This window comes from Diabrotica undecimpunctata, unplaced genomic scaffold (assembly GCF_040954645.1).
Source record: "Diabrotica undecimpunctata isolate CICGRU unplaced genomic scaffold, icDiaUnde3 ctg00000571.1, whole genome shotgun sequence".
Lineage (NCBI taxonomy): Eukaryota > Metazoa > Arthropoda > Insecta > Coleoptera > Chrysomelidae > Diabrotica > Diabrotica undecimpunctata.
Genome location: NW_027311886.1, coordinates 3,099,183 through 3,117,211, shown reverse-complemented (window position 1 = coordinate 3,117,211; position 18,029 = coordinate 3,099,183).

The following is an 18,029-nucleotide window of genomic DNA, read 5'->3' as shown; positions in this document are numbered from 1 at the left end:
CACACACACACACACATACACACACACACTCACACACACACACGCACACACGCACGCATACACGCACACACACATACACTCACACACACACACACACGCACACGCACACACACTCACACACGCACACACACACGCACACACGCACACAAACGCACACACACACACACATACACTCTTCACCTCTCGACTCCTACCCATTAGTCGCCTCTTACGACAGGCAGGGCCTTCTTGCCACGGACGTACACCTATCTCTGCAAACCGAACGGACACACATACACACACACTTGCACACATACACACACACACACACATACACGCTTCACCTCTCGACTCCTACCCATTAGTCGCTCCTTACAGCAAGCATGGCCTTCTTGCCACGGACGTATGCTTATCTCTGCGAGCCGAAGGGATACACACACACATACACACACACATACACACACATACTCACACACACGCACACACGCACACACACACATACACTCTTCACCTCTTGACTCCTACCTATTAGTCGGCTCTTACGATAGGCAGGGCCTTCTTGCCACGGCCGTGTTCTTATCTCTGCGAGCCGACTGGACACACACACTCACACACATAAATACACACACACACACTCACACACGCACACACACGCACACACGCACACTCACACACAAATACACTCTTCACCTCTCGACTCCTACCCATTAGTCGCCTCTTACGACAGGCAGGGCCTTCTTGCCACGGCCGTGTTCTTATCTCTGCGAGCCGACTGGACACACACACACTCACACACAAATACACACACACACTCACACACGCACACACACGCACACTCACACACACATACACTCTTCACCTCTCGACCCCTACCCATTAGTCGCCTATTACGACAGGCAGGGCCTTCTTGCCACGGCCGTGTTCTTATATCTGAGAGCCGAATGGACACACACACACACTCACACACGCACACACACGCTCACACGCACTTACACACATACACTCTTCACCTCTCGACTCCTACGCATTAGTCGCCGCTTACGACAGGCAGGGCCTTCTTGGCACGGACGTGTCCTTATCACTGCGAGCCGACCGGACACACACACTCACACACGCACACACCCACGCACACACGCACACACACATATACACTCTTCACCTCTCGACTCCTACCAATTAGTCGCCACTTACGACAGGCAGGGCATTCTTGCCTCGGCCGTATTCTTATCTCTGCAAGCCGAACGGACACATACACACTCACACACACATGCACACACACAAAAACACTTTTCACCTCTCGACTCCTACCCATTAGTTGCCTCTTACGACAGGCATGGCCTTCTTGCCTCGGCCGTATTCTAATCTCTGCGAGCCGAATGGACACACACATACATACACACACACACTTACACACGCACAAACACACACACACCCACACACGCACACACACACACATACACTCTTCACCTCTCGACTCCTACCAATAAGTTGCCACTTACGACAGGCAGGGCCTTCTTGCCTCGGCCGTATTCTTATCTCTGCAAGCCGAACGGACACATACACACTCACACACACAAGCACGCACACACGCACACACACGCACACACACAAAAACACTTTTCACCTTTCGACTCCTACCAATTAGTTGCCGCTTACGACAGGCAGGGCCTTCTTGGCACGGACGTGTCCTTATCACTGCGAGCCGACCGGACACACACACTCACACACGCACACATACACGCACACACGCACACACACACATACACTCTTCACCTCTCGACTCCTACCCATTAGTCGCCACTTACGACAGGCAGGGCCTTCTTGTTTCGGCCGTATTCTTATCTCTGCAAGCCGAACGGACACACACACACTCACACACACACGCACGCACACACGCACACACACGCAAACACGCACACACACACATACACTCTTCACCTCTCGACTCCTACCAATTAGTCGCCACTTACGACAGGCAGTGCCTTCTTGCCTCGGCCGTATTCTTATCCCTGCAAGCCGAACGGACACACACACACTCACACACACACGCACGCTCACACGCACACACACGCACACACGCACACACACACATACACTCTTCACCTCTCGACTCCTACCTATTAGTCGCCTCTTACGATAGGCAGGGCTTTCTTGCCTCGGTCGTGCTCTTATCTCTGCAAGCCGAACTAACACACACACATACTCACACACGCACACACACGCACACACGCATACACACATACACTCTTCACCTCTCGACTCCTACTTATTAGTCGCCCCTTACAAGAGGCAAGGCCTTCTTGCCTCGGCCGTATTCTTATCTTTGCAAGCCAAACAGACACACACACATACACACACACACACGCACACACACACACACACGCACACACACACACATACACTCTTCACCTCTCGACTACTACCCGTTAGTCGCCTCTTAACGACAGGCAGTGCCTTCTTGCCACGGCCGTGTTCTCATCTCTGCGAGCCGACAGGACACACACACACACTGACACACACACATACACACACACACTAACACACGCACGCACACACGCACACACACACACACATACACTCTTCACCTCTCGACTCCTACCCATTATTCTCCTCTTACGACAGGCAGGGACATCTTGCCACGGCCGTGTTCTTATCTCTGCAAGCCAAACGGACACACACACACACGCACACACACACACACACGCACACGCACACGCACACGCACACACTCTCCACCTCTCGACTCCTATCCATTAGTCGCCTCTTACGACAGGCATGGCCTTCTTGCCACCGCTTTTTTCTTATCTCTGCGAGCGAAGGGACACACACACACACACATACACACACACACTCACACACACACACACGCACACACGCACGCATACACGCACACACACATACACTCACACACACACAAACACGCACACACGCACACACACATACATTCTTCACCTCTCTAATCCTACCTATTAGTCGCCCCTTACAAGAGGAAATGCCTTCTTGCCTCGGCCGTATTCTTATCTCTGCAAGCCAAACAGACACACACACATACTCACACACGCACACACACACGCACACACGCACACACACACATACACTCTTCACCTCTCGACTCCTACCTATTAGTCGCCTCTTACGATAGGCAGGGCCTGCTTGCCTCGGTCGTGTTCTTATTTCTGCAAGCCGAACTAACACACACACATACTCACACACGCACACACACGCACACACGCACACACACACTTACACTCTCCACCTCTCGACTCCTACTTATTAGTCGCCCATTACAAGAGGCAGGGCCTTCTTGCCTTGGCCGTATTCTTATCTCTGCAAGCCAAACAGACACACACACATACACAAACACTTACACACGCACACGCACGCACACGCACACGCACACACTCTTCACCTCTCGACTCCTATTCATTAGTCGCCTCTTAAGACAGGCAGGGCCTTCTTGCCACGGACGATTACCTATCTCTGCAAACCGAACGGACACACACACACACACACTTGCACACATACACACATACACACACATACACGCTTCACCTCTCGACTCCTACCCATTAGTCGCTCCTTACAGCAAGCATGGCCTTCTTGCCACGGACGTAGGCTTATCTCTGCAAGCCGAAGGGATACACACACATACACACACACATACACACACATACTCACACACACACGCACACACGCACACACACACGTATACTCTTCACCTCTTGACTCCTACCTATTGGTCGGCTCTTACGATAGGCAGGGCCTTCTTGCCTTGGTCGTGCTCTTATCTCTGCAAGCCGAATGGACACACACACATATACACACACACTCTCACACGCACACACACGCACATACGCACACACATATACACTCTTCACCACTCGACTCCTACCCTCTAGTCGCCTCCTTACGACAGGCAGGGCCTTTTTGCCACGGCCGTGTTCTTATCTCTGCGAGCCGACTGGACACACACACTCACACACACAAATACACACACACACACTCACACACGCACACACAGGCACACACGCACACTCACACACAAATACACTCTTCACCTCTCGACTCCTACCCATTAGACGCCTCTTACGACAGGCAGGGCCTTCTTGCCACGGCCGTGTTCTTATCTCTGCGAGCCGACTGGACACACACACACTCACACACACAAATACACACACACACTCACACACGCACACACACGCACACTCACACACACATACACTCTTCACCTCTCGACTCCTACCCATTAGTCGCCTCTTACGACAGGCAGGGCCTTCTTGCCACAGCCGTGTTCTTATCTCTGAGAGCCGACCGGACACACACACACACTCACACACGCACACACACGCTCAAACGCACTTACACATATACACTCTTCACCTCTCGACTCCTACGCATTAGTCGCCGCTTACGACAGGCAGGGACTTCTTGGCACAGACGTGTCCTTATCACTGCGAGCCGACTGGACACACACACTCACACACGCACACACACACGCACATACGCACACACACACATACACTCTTCACCTCTCGACTCCTACCAATTAGTCGCCACTTACAACAAGCAGGGCATTCTTGCCTCGGCCGGATTCTTATCTCTGCAAGCCGAACGGACACATACACACTCACACACACAAGCACGCACACACGCACACACACGCACACACACAAAAACACTTTTCACCTCTCGACTCCTACCCATTAGTTGCCTCTTACGACAGGCATGGCCTTCTTGCCTCGGCCGTATTCTAATCTCTGCGAGCCGAATGGACACACACATACATACACACACACACTTACACACGCACAAACACACACACACACCCACACACGCACACACACACACACATACACTCTTCACCTCTCGACTCTTACCAATTAGTCGCCACTTACGACAGGCAGGGCCTTCTTGCCTCGGCCGTATTCTTATCTCTGCAAGCCGAACGGACACATACACACTCACACACACAAGCACGCACACACGCACACACACGCACACACACAAAAACACTTTTCACCTCTCGACTCCTACCAATTAGTCGCCACTTACGACAGGCAGGGCCTTCTTGCCTCGGCCGTATTCTTATCACTGCAAGCCGAACGGACACATACACACTCACACACACACGCACACACACGCACACACACAAAAACACTTTTCACCTCTCGACTCCTACCAATTAGTCGCCACTTACGACAGGCAGGGCCTTCTTGCCTCGGCCGTATTCTTATCACTGCAAGCCGAACGGACACATACACACTCACACACACACGCACGCACACACGCACACACACAAATACACTCTTCACCTCTCGACTCCTACCAATTAGTCGCCACTTACGACAGGCAGGGCATTCTTGCCTTGGCCGTATTTCCATCTCTGCAAGCCGAACGGACACATACACACTCACACACACAAGCACGCACACACGCACACACACGCACACACACAAAAACACTTTTCACCTCTCGACTCCTACCAATTAGTCGCCACTTACGACAGGCAGGGCCTTCTTGCCTCGGCCGTAATCTAATCTCTGCGAGCCGAATGGACACACACATACATACACACACACACACACTTACACACGCACAAACACACACACACACCCACACACGCACACACACACACATACACTCTTCACCTCTCGACTCCTACCAATTAGTCGCCACTTACGACAGGCAGGGCCTTCTTGCCTTGGCCGTATTTTTATCTCTGCAAGCCGAACGGACACATGCACACTCACACACACAAGCACGCACACACGCACACACACGCACACACACAAAAACACTTTTCACCTCTCGACTCCTACCAATTAGTCGCCACTTACGACAGGCAGGGCCTTCTTGCCTCGGCCGTATTCTTATCTCTGCAAGCCGAACGGACACATACACACTCACACACACACGCACGCACACACGCACACACACAAATACACTCTTCACCTCTCGACTCCTACCCATTAGTCGCCTCTTACGACAGTCATGGCCTTCTTGCCTCTGCCGTATTCTAATCTCTGCGAGCCGAATGGACACACACAAACATACACACACACACTTACACACGCACAAACACACACACACCTACACACGCACACACTCACGTACCCTCTTCACCTCTCGACTCCTACCCATTAGTCGCCTCTTACGATAGGCAGGGCCTTCTTGCCTCGGTCGTGCTCTTATCTCTGCAAGCCGAACTAACACACACACATACTCACACACGCACACACACGCACACATTCATACACACATACACTCTTCACCTCTCGACTCCTACTTATTAGACGCCCCTTACAAGAGGCAGGGCCTTCTTGCCTCGGTTGTATTCTTATCTCTGCAAGCGGAACGGACACACACACACACGCACACACAAACACACGCACTCTCACACGCACACACACGCACATACGCACACACATATACACTCTTTACCACTCGACTCCTACCCATTAGTCGCCTCTTACGACAGGCAGGGCCTTCTTGCCACGGCCGTGTTCTTATCTCTGCGAGCCGACTGGACACACACACTCACACACACAAATACACACACACGCACACACACGCACACTTACACACAAATACACTCTTCACCTCTCGACTCCTACCCATTTGTCGCCTCTTACGACAGGCAGGGCCTTCTTGCCACGGCCGTGTTCTTATCTCTGCGAGCCGACTGGACACACACACACTCACACACACAAATACACACACACATTCACACACGCACACACACGCACACTCACACACACATACACTCTTCACCTCTCGACTCCTACCCATTAGTCGCCTCTTACGACAGGCAGGGCCTTCTTGCCACGGCCGTGTTCTTATCTCTGAGAGCCGACCGGACATACACACACACTCACACACGCACACACACGCTCACACGCACTTACACATATGCACTCTTCACCTCTCGACTCCTACGCAGTAGTCGCCGCTTACGACAGGCAGGGCCTTCTTGGCACAGACGTGTCCTTATCACTGCGAGCCGACCGGACACACACACTCACACACGCACACACACACGCACACACGCACACACACACATACACTCTTCACCTCTCGACTCCTACCAATTAGTCGCCACTTACGACAGGCAGGGCATTCTTGCCTTGGCCGTATTCTTATCTCTGCAAGCCGAACGGACACATACACACTCACACACACAAGCACGCACACACGCACACACACGCACACACACAAAAACACTTTTCACCTCTCGACTCCTACCAATTAGTCGCCACTTACGACAGGCAGGGCCTTCTTGCCTCGGCCGTATTCTAATCTCTGCGAGCCGAATGGACACACACATACATACACACACACACACACTTACACACGCACAAACACACACACACCCACACACGCACACACACACACACATACACTCTTAACCTCTCGACTCCTACCAATTAGTCGCCACTTACGACAGGCAGGGCCTTCTTGCCTTGGCCGTATTTTTATCTCTGCAAGCCGAACGGACACATACACACTCACACACACAAGCACGCACACACGCACACACACGCACACACACAAAAACACTTTTCACCTCTCGACTCCTACCAATTAGTCGCCACTTACGACAGGCAGGGCCTTCTTGCCTCGGCCGTATTCTTATCTCTGCAAGCCGAACGGACACATACACACTCACACACACACGCACGCACACACGCACACACACAAATACACTCTTCACCTCTCGACTCCTACCCATTAGTCGCCTCTTACGACAGGCATGGCCTTCTTGCCTCTGCCGTATTCTAATCTCTGCGAGCCGAATGGACACACACAAACATACACACACACACTTACACACGCACAAACACACACACACCCACACACGCACACACTCACGTACCCTCTTCACCTCTCGACTCCTACCCATTAGTCGCCTCTTACGACAGGCAGGGACTTCTTGCCACGGCCGTGTTCTTATCTCTGCAAGCCAAACGGACACACACACACACACACATACACACACATAGTCACACACGCACAAACACACGCACACACACAAAGACACATACACTCTTCACCTGTCGACTCCTCTTCATTAGTCGCCTCTTACGACAGGCAGGGACTTCTTGCCACGGCCGTGTTCTTATCTCTGCGAGCCGAACGGACACACACACACTCACACACACACACGCATACACGCACACACGTACGCACACACGCACACACACACACATACTCTCTTCACCTCTCGACTCCTACCCATTATTCCCCTCTTACGACAGGCATGGACTTTTCGCCACGGCCGTGTTCTTATCTCTGCAAGCAGAACGGACACACACACACACACACGCACACACACACACACGCACACGCACACGCACACGCACACACTCTTCACCTCTCGACTCCTACCCATTATTCTCCTCTTACGACAGGCAGGTACTTCTTGCCACGGCCGTGTCTTTATCTCTGCAAGCCGAACGGACACACACATACACACACACACTCACACACACACACACGCACACACGCACGCACACACGCACACACACATACACTCACACACACACACAAACACGCACATACGCACACACACATACATTCTTCACCTCTCGACTCCTACCTATTAGTCGTCTCTCACGACAGGCAGGGCCTTCTTGCCTCGGCCGTGTTCTTATCTCTGCAAGCCGAACGGACACACACACATACTCACACATGCACACACACACGCACACACGCACCCACACACATACACTCTTCACCTCTCGACTCCTACTCATTATTCCCCTCTTACGACAGGCAGGGACTTTTTGCCACGGCCGTGTTCTTATCTCTGCAAGCCGAACGGACACACACACACACACGCCCACTCACACACGCACACACACACACACGCACACACTCTTTACCTCTCGACTCCTACCCATTATTCTCCTCTTACGACAGGCAGGTACTTCTTGCCACGGCCGTGTTCTTATCTCTGCAAGCCGAACGGACACACACATACACAAATACACTCACACTCACACACGCACACACGCACGCACACACGCACACACACATACACTCACACACACACAAACACGCACATACGCACACACACATACATTCTTCACCTCTCGACTCGTACCTATTAGTCGTCTCTCACGACAGGCAGGGCCTTCTTGCCTCAGCCGTGTTCTTATCTCTGCAAGCCGAAGGGACACACACACATACACACACACTCACAAACACACACACACTCACGCACGCACACACGCACACACACATACACTCACACACACACAAACACGCACACAAACACGCACACACGCACACACACATACATTCATCACCTCTCGACTCCTACCTATTAGTCGCCTCTTACGAATAGGCAGGGCCTTCTTGCCTCGGTCGTGCTCTTATCTATGAAAGCCGAACGGACACACACACATACACACTCTCACACGCACACACACGCACATACGCACACACATATACACTCTTCACCACTCGACTCCTACTTATTAGTCGCCTCTTACGACAGGCATGGCCTTCTTGCCACGGCCGTGTTCTTATCTCTGCAGGCCAACTAGACACACACACTCACACACACAAATACACACACACACTCACACACGCACACACACGCACACACGCACACTCACACACACAAACACTCTTCACCTTTCGACTCCTACCCATTAGTCGCCTCTCAGGACAGGCAGGGCCTTCTTGCCACGGCCGTGTTCTTATCTCTGCGAGCCGACTGGACACACACACACTCACACACACAAATACACACACACACTTACACACGCACACACCCGCACACTCACACACACATACACTCTTCACCTCTCGACTCCTACCCATTAGCCGCCTCTTACGACAGGCAGGGCCTTCTTGCCACGGCCGTGTTCTTATCTCTGCGAGCCGACCGGACACACACACACTCACACACGCACACACACAAACACACGCACTTACACACATACACTCTTCACCTCTCGACTCCTACGCATTAGTCGCCGCTTACGACAGGCAGGGCCTTCTTGCCTCGGCCGTATTCTTATCTCTGCAAGCCGAACGGACACACGCACACTCACACACACACGCACGCACACACGCACACACACGCACACACGCACACACATACACTCTTCACCTCTCGACTCCTACCAATTAGTCGCCACTTACGACAGGCAGGGCCTTCTTGCCTCGGCCGTATTCTTATCTCTGCAAGCCGAACGGACACACACACACTCACACACACACGCACGCTCACACGCACACACACGCACACACGCACACACACACATACACTCTTCACCTCTCGACTCCTACCTATTAATCGCCTCTTACGATAGGCAGGGCTTTCTTGCCTCGGTCGTGCTTTTATCTCTGCAAGCCGAACTAACACACACACATACTCACACACGCACACACACGCACACACACGCACACACGCATACACACATACACTCTTCACCTCTCGACTCCTACTTATTAGTCGCCCTTTACAAGAGGCAGGGCCTTCTTGCCTTGGCCGTATTCTTATCTCTGCAAGCCAAACAGACACACACATACACACACACACACGCACACACACGCACACACGCACACACACATACACCCTTCACCTCTCGACTCCTACCTATTAGTCGCCTCTTAACGACAGGCAGTGCCTTCTTGCCACGGCCGTGTTCTCATCTCTGCGAGCCGACCGGACACACACACACACTGACACTCACACACATACCTATTACTCGACTCTCACGACAGGCAGGGCCTTCTTGCCTTGGCTGTGTTCTTATCTCTGCAAGACGAACGGACACACACACATACTCACACACGCACACACGCACACACACATACACTCAGACACACACAAACACGCACACACGCACACACACATACATTCTTCACCTCTCGACTCCTACCTATTAGTCGCCTCTTACGACAGGCAGGGCCTTCTTGCCTTGGCCCTGTTCTTATCTCTGCAAGCCGAACGGACACACACACATACTCACACACGCACACACACACGCACACACGCACACACACACATACACTCTTCACCTCTCGACTCCTACCTATTAGCCGCCTCTTACGATAGGCAGGGCCTTCTTGCCTCGGTCGTGTTCTTATTTCTGCAAGCCGAACTAACACACACACATACTCACACACGCACACACGCACGCACACACGCACACACACATACACTCACACACACACAAACACGCACACACGCACACACACATACATTCTTCACCTCTCGACTCCTACCTATTAGTCGCCTCTTACGACAGGCAGGGCCTTCTTGCCTTGGCCCTGTTCTTATCTCTGCAAGCCAAACGGACACACACACACACGCACACACACACACACACGCACACGCACACGCACACGCACACGCACACACTCTCCACCTCTCGACTCCTATCCATTAGTCGCCTCTTACGACAGGCATGGCCTTCTTGCCACCGCTTTTTTCTTATCTCTGCGAGCGAAGGGACACACACACACACACATACACACACACACTCACACACACACACACGCACACACGCACGCATACACGCACACACACATACACTCACACACACACAAACACGCACACACGCACACACACATACATTCTTCACCTCTCTAATCCTACCTATTAGTCGCCCCTTACAAGAGGAAATGCCTTCTTGCCTCGGCCGTATTCTTATCTCTGCAAGCCAAACAGACACACACACATACTCACACACGCACACACACACGCACACACGCACACACACACATACACTCTTCACCTCTCGACTCCTACCTATTAGTCGCCTCTTACGATAGGCAGGGCCTGCTTGCCTCGGTCGTGTTCTTATTTCTGCAAGCCGAACTAACACACACACATTCTCACACACGCACACACACGCACACACGCACACACACACTTACACTCTCCACCTCTCGACTCCTACTTATTAGTCGCCCATTACAAGAGGCAGGGCCTTCTTGCCTTGGCCGTATTCTTATCTCTGCAAGCCAAACAGACACACACACATACACAAACACTTACACACGCACACGCACGCACACGCACACGCACACACTCTTCACCTCTCGACTCCTATTCATTAGTCGCCTCTTAAGACAGGCAGGGCCTTCTTGCCACGGACGATTACCTATCTCTGCAAACCGAACGGACACACACACACACACACACTTGCACACATACACACATACACACACATACACGCTTCACCTCTCGACTCCTACCCATTAGTCGCTCCTTACAGCAAGCATGGCCTTCTTGCCACGGACGTAGGCTTATCTCTGCAAGCCGAAGGGATACACACACATACACACACACATACACACACATACTCACACACACACGCACACACGCACACACACACACGTATACTCTTCACCTCTTGACTCCTACCTATTGGTCGGCTCTTACGATAGGCAGGGCCTTCTTGCCTTGGTCGTGCTCTTATCTCTGCAAGCCGAATGGACACACACACATATACACACACACTCTCACACGCACACACACGCACATACGCACACACATATACACTCTTCACCACTCGACTCCTACCCTCTAGTCGCCTCCTTACGACAGGCAGGGCCTTTTTGCCACGGCCGTGTTCTTATCTCTGCGAGCCGACTGGACACACACACTCACACACACAAATACACACACACACACTCACACACGCACACACAGGCACACACGCACACTCACACACAAATACACTCTTCACCTCTCGACTCCTACCCATTAGACGCCTCTTACGACAGGCAGGGCCTTCTTGCCACGGCCGTGTTCTTATCTCTGCGAGCCGACTGGACACACACACACTCACACACACAAATACACACACACACTCACACACGCACACACACGCACACTCACACACACATACACTCTTCACCTCTCGACTCCTACCCATTAGTCGCCTCTTACGACAGGCAGGGCCTTCTTGCCACAGCCGTGTTCTTATCTCTGAGAGCCGACCGGACACACACACACACTCACACACGCACACACACGCTCAAACGCACTTACACATATACACTCTTCACCTCTCAACTCCTACGCATTAGTCGCCGCTTACGACAGGCAGGGACTTCTTGGCACAGACGTGTCCTTATCACTGCGAGCCGACTGGACACACACACTCACACACGCACACACACACGCACATACGCACACACACACATACACTCTTCACCTCTCGACTCCTACCAATTAGTCGCCACTTACAACAAGCAGGGCATTCTTGCCTCGGCCGGATTCTTATCTCTGCAAGCCGAACGGACACATACACACTCACACACACAAGCACGCACACACGCACACACACGCACACACACAAAAACACTTTTCACCTCTCGACTCCTACCCATTAGTTGCCTCTTACGACAGGCATGGCCTTCTTGCCTCGGCCGTATTCTAATCTCTGCGAGCCGAATGGACACACACATACATACACACACACACTTACACACGCACAAACACACACACACACCCACACACGCACACACACACACACATACACTCTTCACCTCTCGACTCTTACCAATTAGTCGCCACTTACGACAGGCAGGGCCTTCTTGCCTCGGCCGTATTCTTATCTCTGCAAGCCGAACGGACACATACACACTCACACACACAAGCACGCACACACGCACACACACAAAAACACTTTTCACCTCTCGACTCCTACCAATTAGTCGCCACTTACGACAGGCAGGGCCTTCTTGCCTCGGCCGTATTCTTATCACTGCAAGCCGAACGGACACATACACACTCACACACACACGCACACACACGCACACACACAAAAACACTTTTCACCTCTCGACTCCTACCAATTAGTCGCCACTTACGACAGGCAGGGTCTTCTTGCCTCGGCCGTATTCTTATCACTGCAAGCCGAACGGACACATACACACTCACACACACACGCACGCACACACGCACACACACAAATACACTCTTCACCTCTCGACTCCTACCAATTAGTCGCCACTTACGACAGGCAGGGCATTCTTGCCTTGGCCGTATTTCCATCTCTGCAAGCCGAACGGACACATACACACTCACACACACAAGCACGCACACACGCACACACACGCACACACACAAAAACACTTTTCACCTCTCGACTCCTACCAATTAGTCGCCACTTACGACAGGCAGGGCCTTCTTGCCTCGGCCGTAATCTAATCTCTGCGAGCCGAATGGACACACACATACATACACACACACACACTTACACACGCACAAACACACACACACACCCACACACGCACACACACACACATACACTCTTCACCTCTCGACTCCTACCAATTAGTCGCCACTTACGACAGGCAGGGCCTTCTTGCCTTGGCCGTATTTTTATCTCTGCAAGCCGAACGGACACATGCACACTCACACACACAAGCACGCACACACGCACACACACGCACACACACAAAAACACTTTTCACCTCTCGACTCCTACCAATTAGTCGCCACTTACGACAGGCAGGGCCTTCTTGCCTCGGCCGTATTCTTATCTCTGCAAGCCGAACGGACACATACACACTCACACACACACGCACGCACACACGCACACACACAAATACACTCTTCACCTCTCGACTCCTACCCATTAGTCGCCTCTTACGACAGGCATGGCCTTCTTGCCTCTGCCGTATTCTAATCTCTGCGAGCCGAATGGACACACACAAACATACACACACACACTTACACACGCACAAACACACACACACCTACACACGCACACACTCACGTACCCTCTTCACCTCTCGACTCCTACCCATTAGTCGCCTCTTACGATAGGCAGGGCCTTCTTGCCTCGGTCGTGCTCTTATCTCTGCAAGCCGAACTAACACACACACATACTCACACACGCACACACACGCACACATTCATACACACATACACTCTTCACCTCTCGACTCCTACTTATTAGACGCCCCTTACAAGAGGCAGGGCCTTCTTGCCTCGGTTGTATTCTTATCTCTGCAAGCGGAACGGACACACACACACACGCACACACAATCACACGCACTCTCACACGCACACACACGCACATACGCACACACATATACACTCTTTACCACTCGACTCCTACCCATTAGTCGCCTCTTACGACAGGCAGGGCCTTCTTGCCACGGCCGTGTTCTTATCTCTGCGAGCCGACTGGACACACACACTCACACACACAAATACACACACACGCACACACACGCACACTTACACACAAATACACTCTTCACCTCTCGACTCCTACCCATTAGTCGCCTCTTACGACAGGCAGGGCCTTCTTGCCACGGCCGTGTTCTTATCTCTGCGAGCCGACTGGACACACACACACTCACACACACAAATACACACACACATTCACACACGCACACACACGCACACTCACACACACATACACTCTTCACCTCTCGACTCCTACCCATTAGTCGCCTCTTACGACAGGCAGGGCCTTCTTGCCACGGCCGTGTTCTTATCTCTGAGAGCCGACCGGACATACACACACACTCACACACGCACACACACGCTCACACGCACTTACACATATGCACTCTTCACCTCTCGACTCCTACGCAGTAGTCGCCGCTTACGACAGGCAGGGCCTTCTTGGCACAGACGTGTCCTTATCACTGCGAGCCGACCGGACACACACACTCACACACGCACACACACACGCACACACACACACATACACTCTTCACCTCTCGACTCCTACCAATTAGTCGCCACTTACGACAGGCAGGGCATTCTTGCCTTGGCCGTATTCTTATCTCTGCAAGCCGAACGGACACATACACACTCACACACACAAGCACGCACACACGCACACACACGCACACACACAAAAACACTTTTCACCTCTCGACTCCTACCAATTAGTCGCCACTTACGACAGGCAGGGCCTTCTTGCCTCGGCCGTATTCTAATCTCTGCGAGCCGAATGGACACACACATACATACACACACACACACTTACACACGCACAAACACACACACACACCCACACACGCACACACACACATACACTCTTAACCTCTCGACTCCTACCAATTAGTCGCCACTTACGACAGGCAGGGCCTTCTTGCCTTGGCCGTATTTTTATCTCTGCAAGCCGAACGGACACATACACACTCACACACACAAGCACGCACACACGCACACACACGCACACACACAAAAACACTTTTCACCTCTCGACTCCTACCAATTAGTCGCCACTTACGACAGGCAGGGCCTTCTTGCCTCGGCCGTATTCTTATCTCTGCAAGCCGAACGGACACATACACACTCACACACACACGCACGCACACACGCACACACACAAATACACTCTTCACCTCTCGACTCCTACCCATTAGTCGCCTCTTACGACAGGCATGGCCTTCTTGCCTCTGCCGTATTCTAATCTCTGCGAGCCGAATGGACACACACAAACATACACACACACACTTACACACGCACAAACACACACACACCCACACACGCACACACTCACGTACCCTCTTCACCTCTCGACTCCTACCCATTAGTCGCCTCTTACGACAGGCAGGGACTTCTTGCCACGGCCGTGTTCTTATCTCTGCAAGCCAAACGGACACACACACACACACACACATACACACACATAGTCACACACGCACAAACACACGCACACACACAAAGACACATACACTCTTCACCTGTCGACTCCTCTTCATTAGTCGCCTCTTACGACAGGCAGGGACTTCTTGCCACGGCCGTGTTCTTATCTCTGCGAGCCGAACGGACACACACACACTCACACACACACACGCATACACGCACACACGTACGCACACACGCACACACACACACATACTCTCTTCACCTCTCGACTCCTACCCATTATTCCCCTCTTACGACAGGCATGGACTTTTCGCCACGGCCGTGTTCTTATCTCTGCAAGCAGAACGGACACACACACACACACGCACACACACACACACGCACACGCACACGCACACGCACACACTCTTCACCTCTCGACTCCTACCCATTATTCTCCTCTTACGACAGGCAGGTACTTCTTGCCACGGCCGTGTCTTTATCTCTGCAAGCCGAACGGACACACACATACACACACACACTCACACACACACACACGCACACACGCACGCACACACGCACACACACATACACTCACACACACACACAAACACGCACATACGCACACACATACATTCTTCACCTCTCGACTCCTACCTATTAGTCGTCTCTCACGACAGGCAGGGCCTTCTTGCCTCGGCCGTGTTCTTATCTCTGCAAGCCGAACGGACACACACACATACTCACACATGCACACACACACGCACACACGCACCCACACACATACACTCTTCACCTCTCGACTCCTACTCATTATTCCCCTCTTACGACAGGCAGGGACTTTTTGCCACGGCCGTGTTCTTATCTCTGCAAGCCGAACGGACACACACACACACACGCCCACTCACACACGCACACACACACACACGCACACACTCTTTACCTCTCGACTCCTACCCATTATTCTCCTCTTACGACAGGCAGGTACTTCTTGCCACGGCCGTGTTCTTATCTCTGCAAGCCGAACGGACACACACATACACAAATACACTCACACTCACACACGCACACACGCACGCACACACGCACACACACATACACTCACACACACACAAACACGCACATACGCACACACACATACATTCTTCACCTCTCGACTCGTACCTATTAGTCGTCTCTCACGACAGGCAGGGCCTTCTTGCCTCAGCCGTGTTCTTATCTCTGCAAGCCGAAGGGACACACACACATACACACACACTCACAAACACACACACACTCACGCACGCACACACGCACACACACATACACTCACACACACACAAACACGCACACAAACACGCACACACGCACACACACATACATTCATCACCTCTCGACTCCTACCTATTAGTCGCCTCTTACGAATAGGCAGGGCCTTCTTGCCTCGGTCGTGCTCTTATCTATGAAAGCCGAACGGACACACACACATACACACTCTCACACG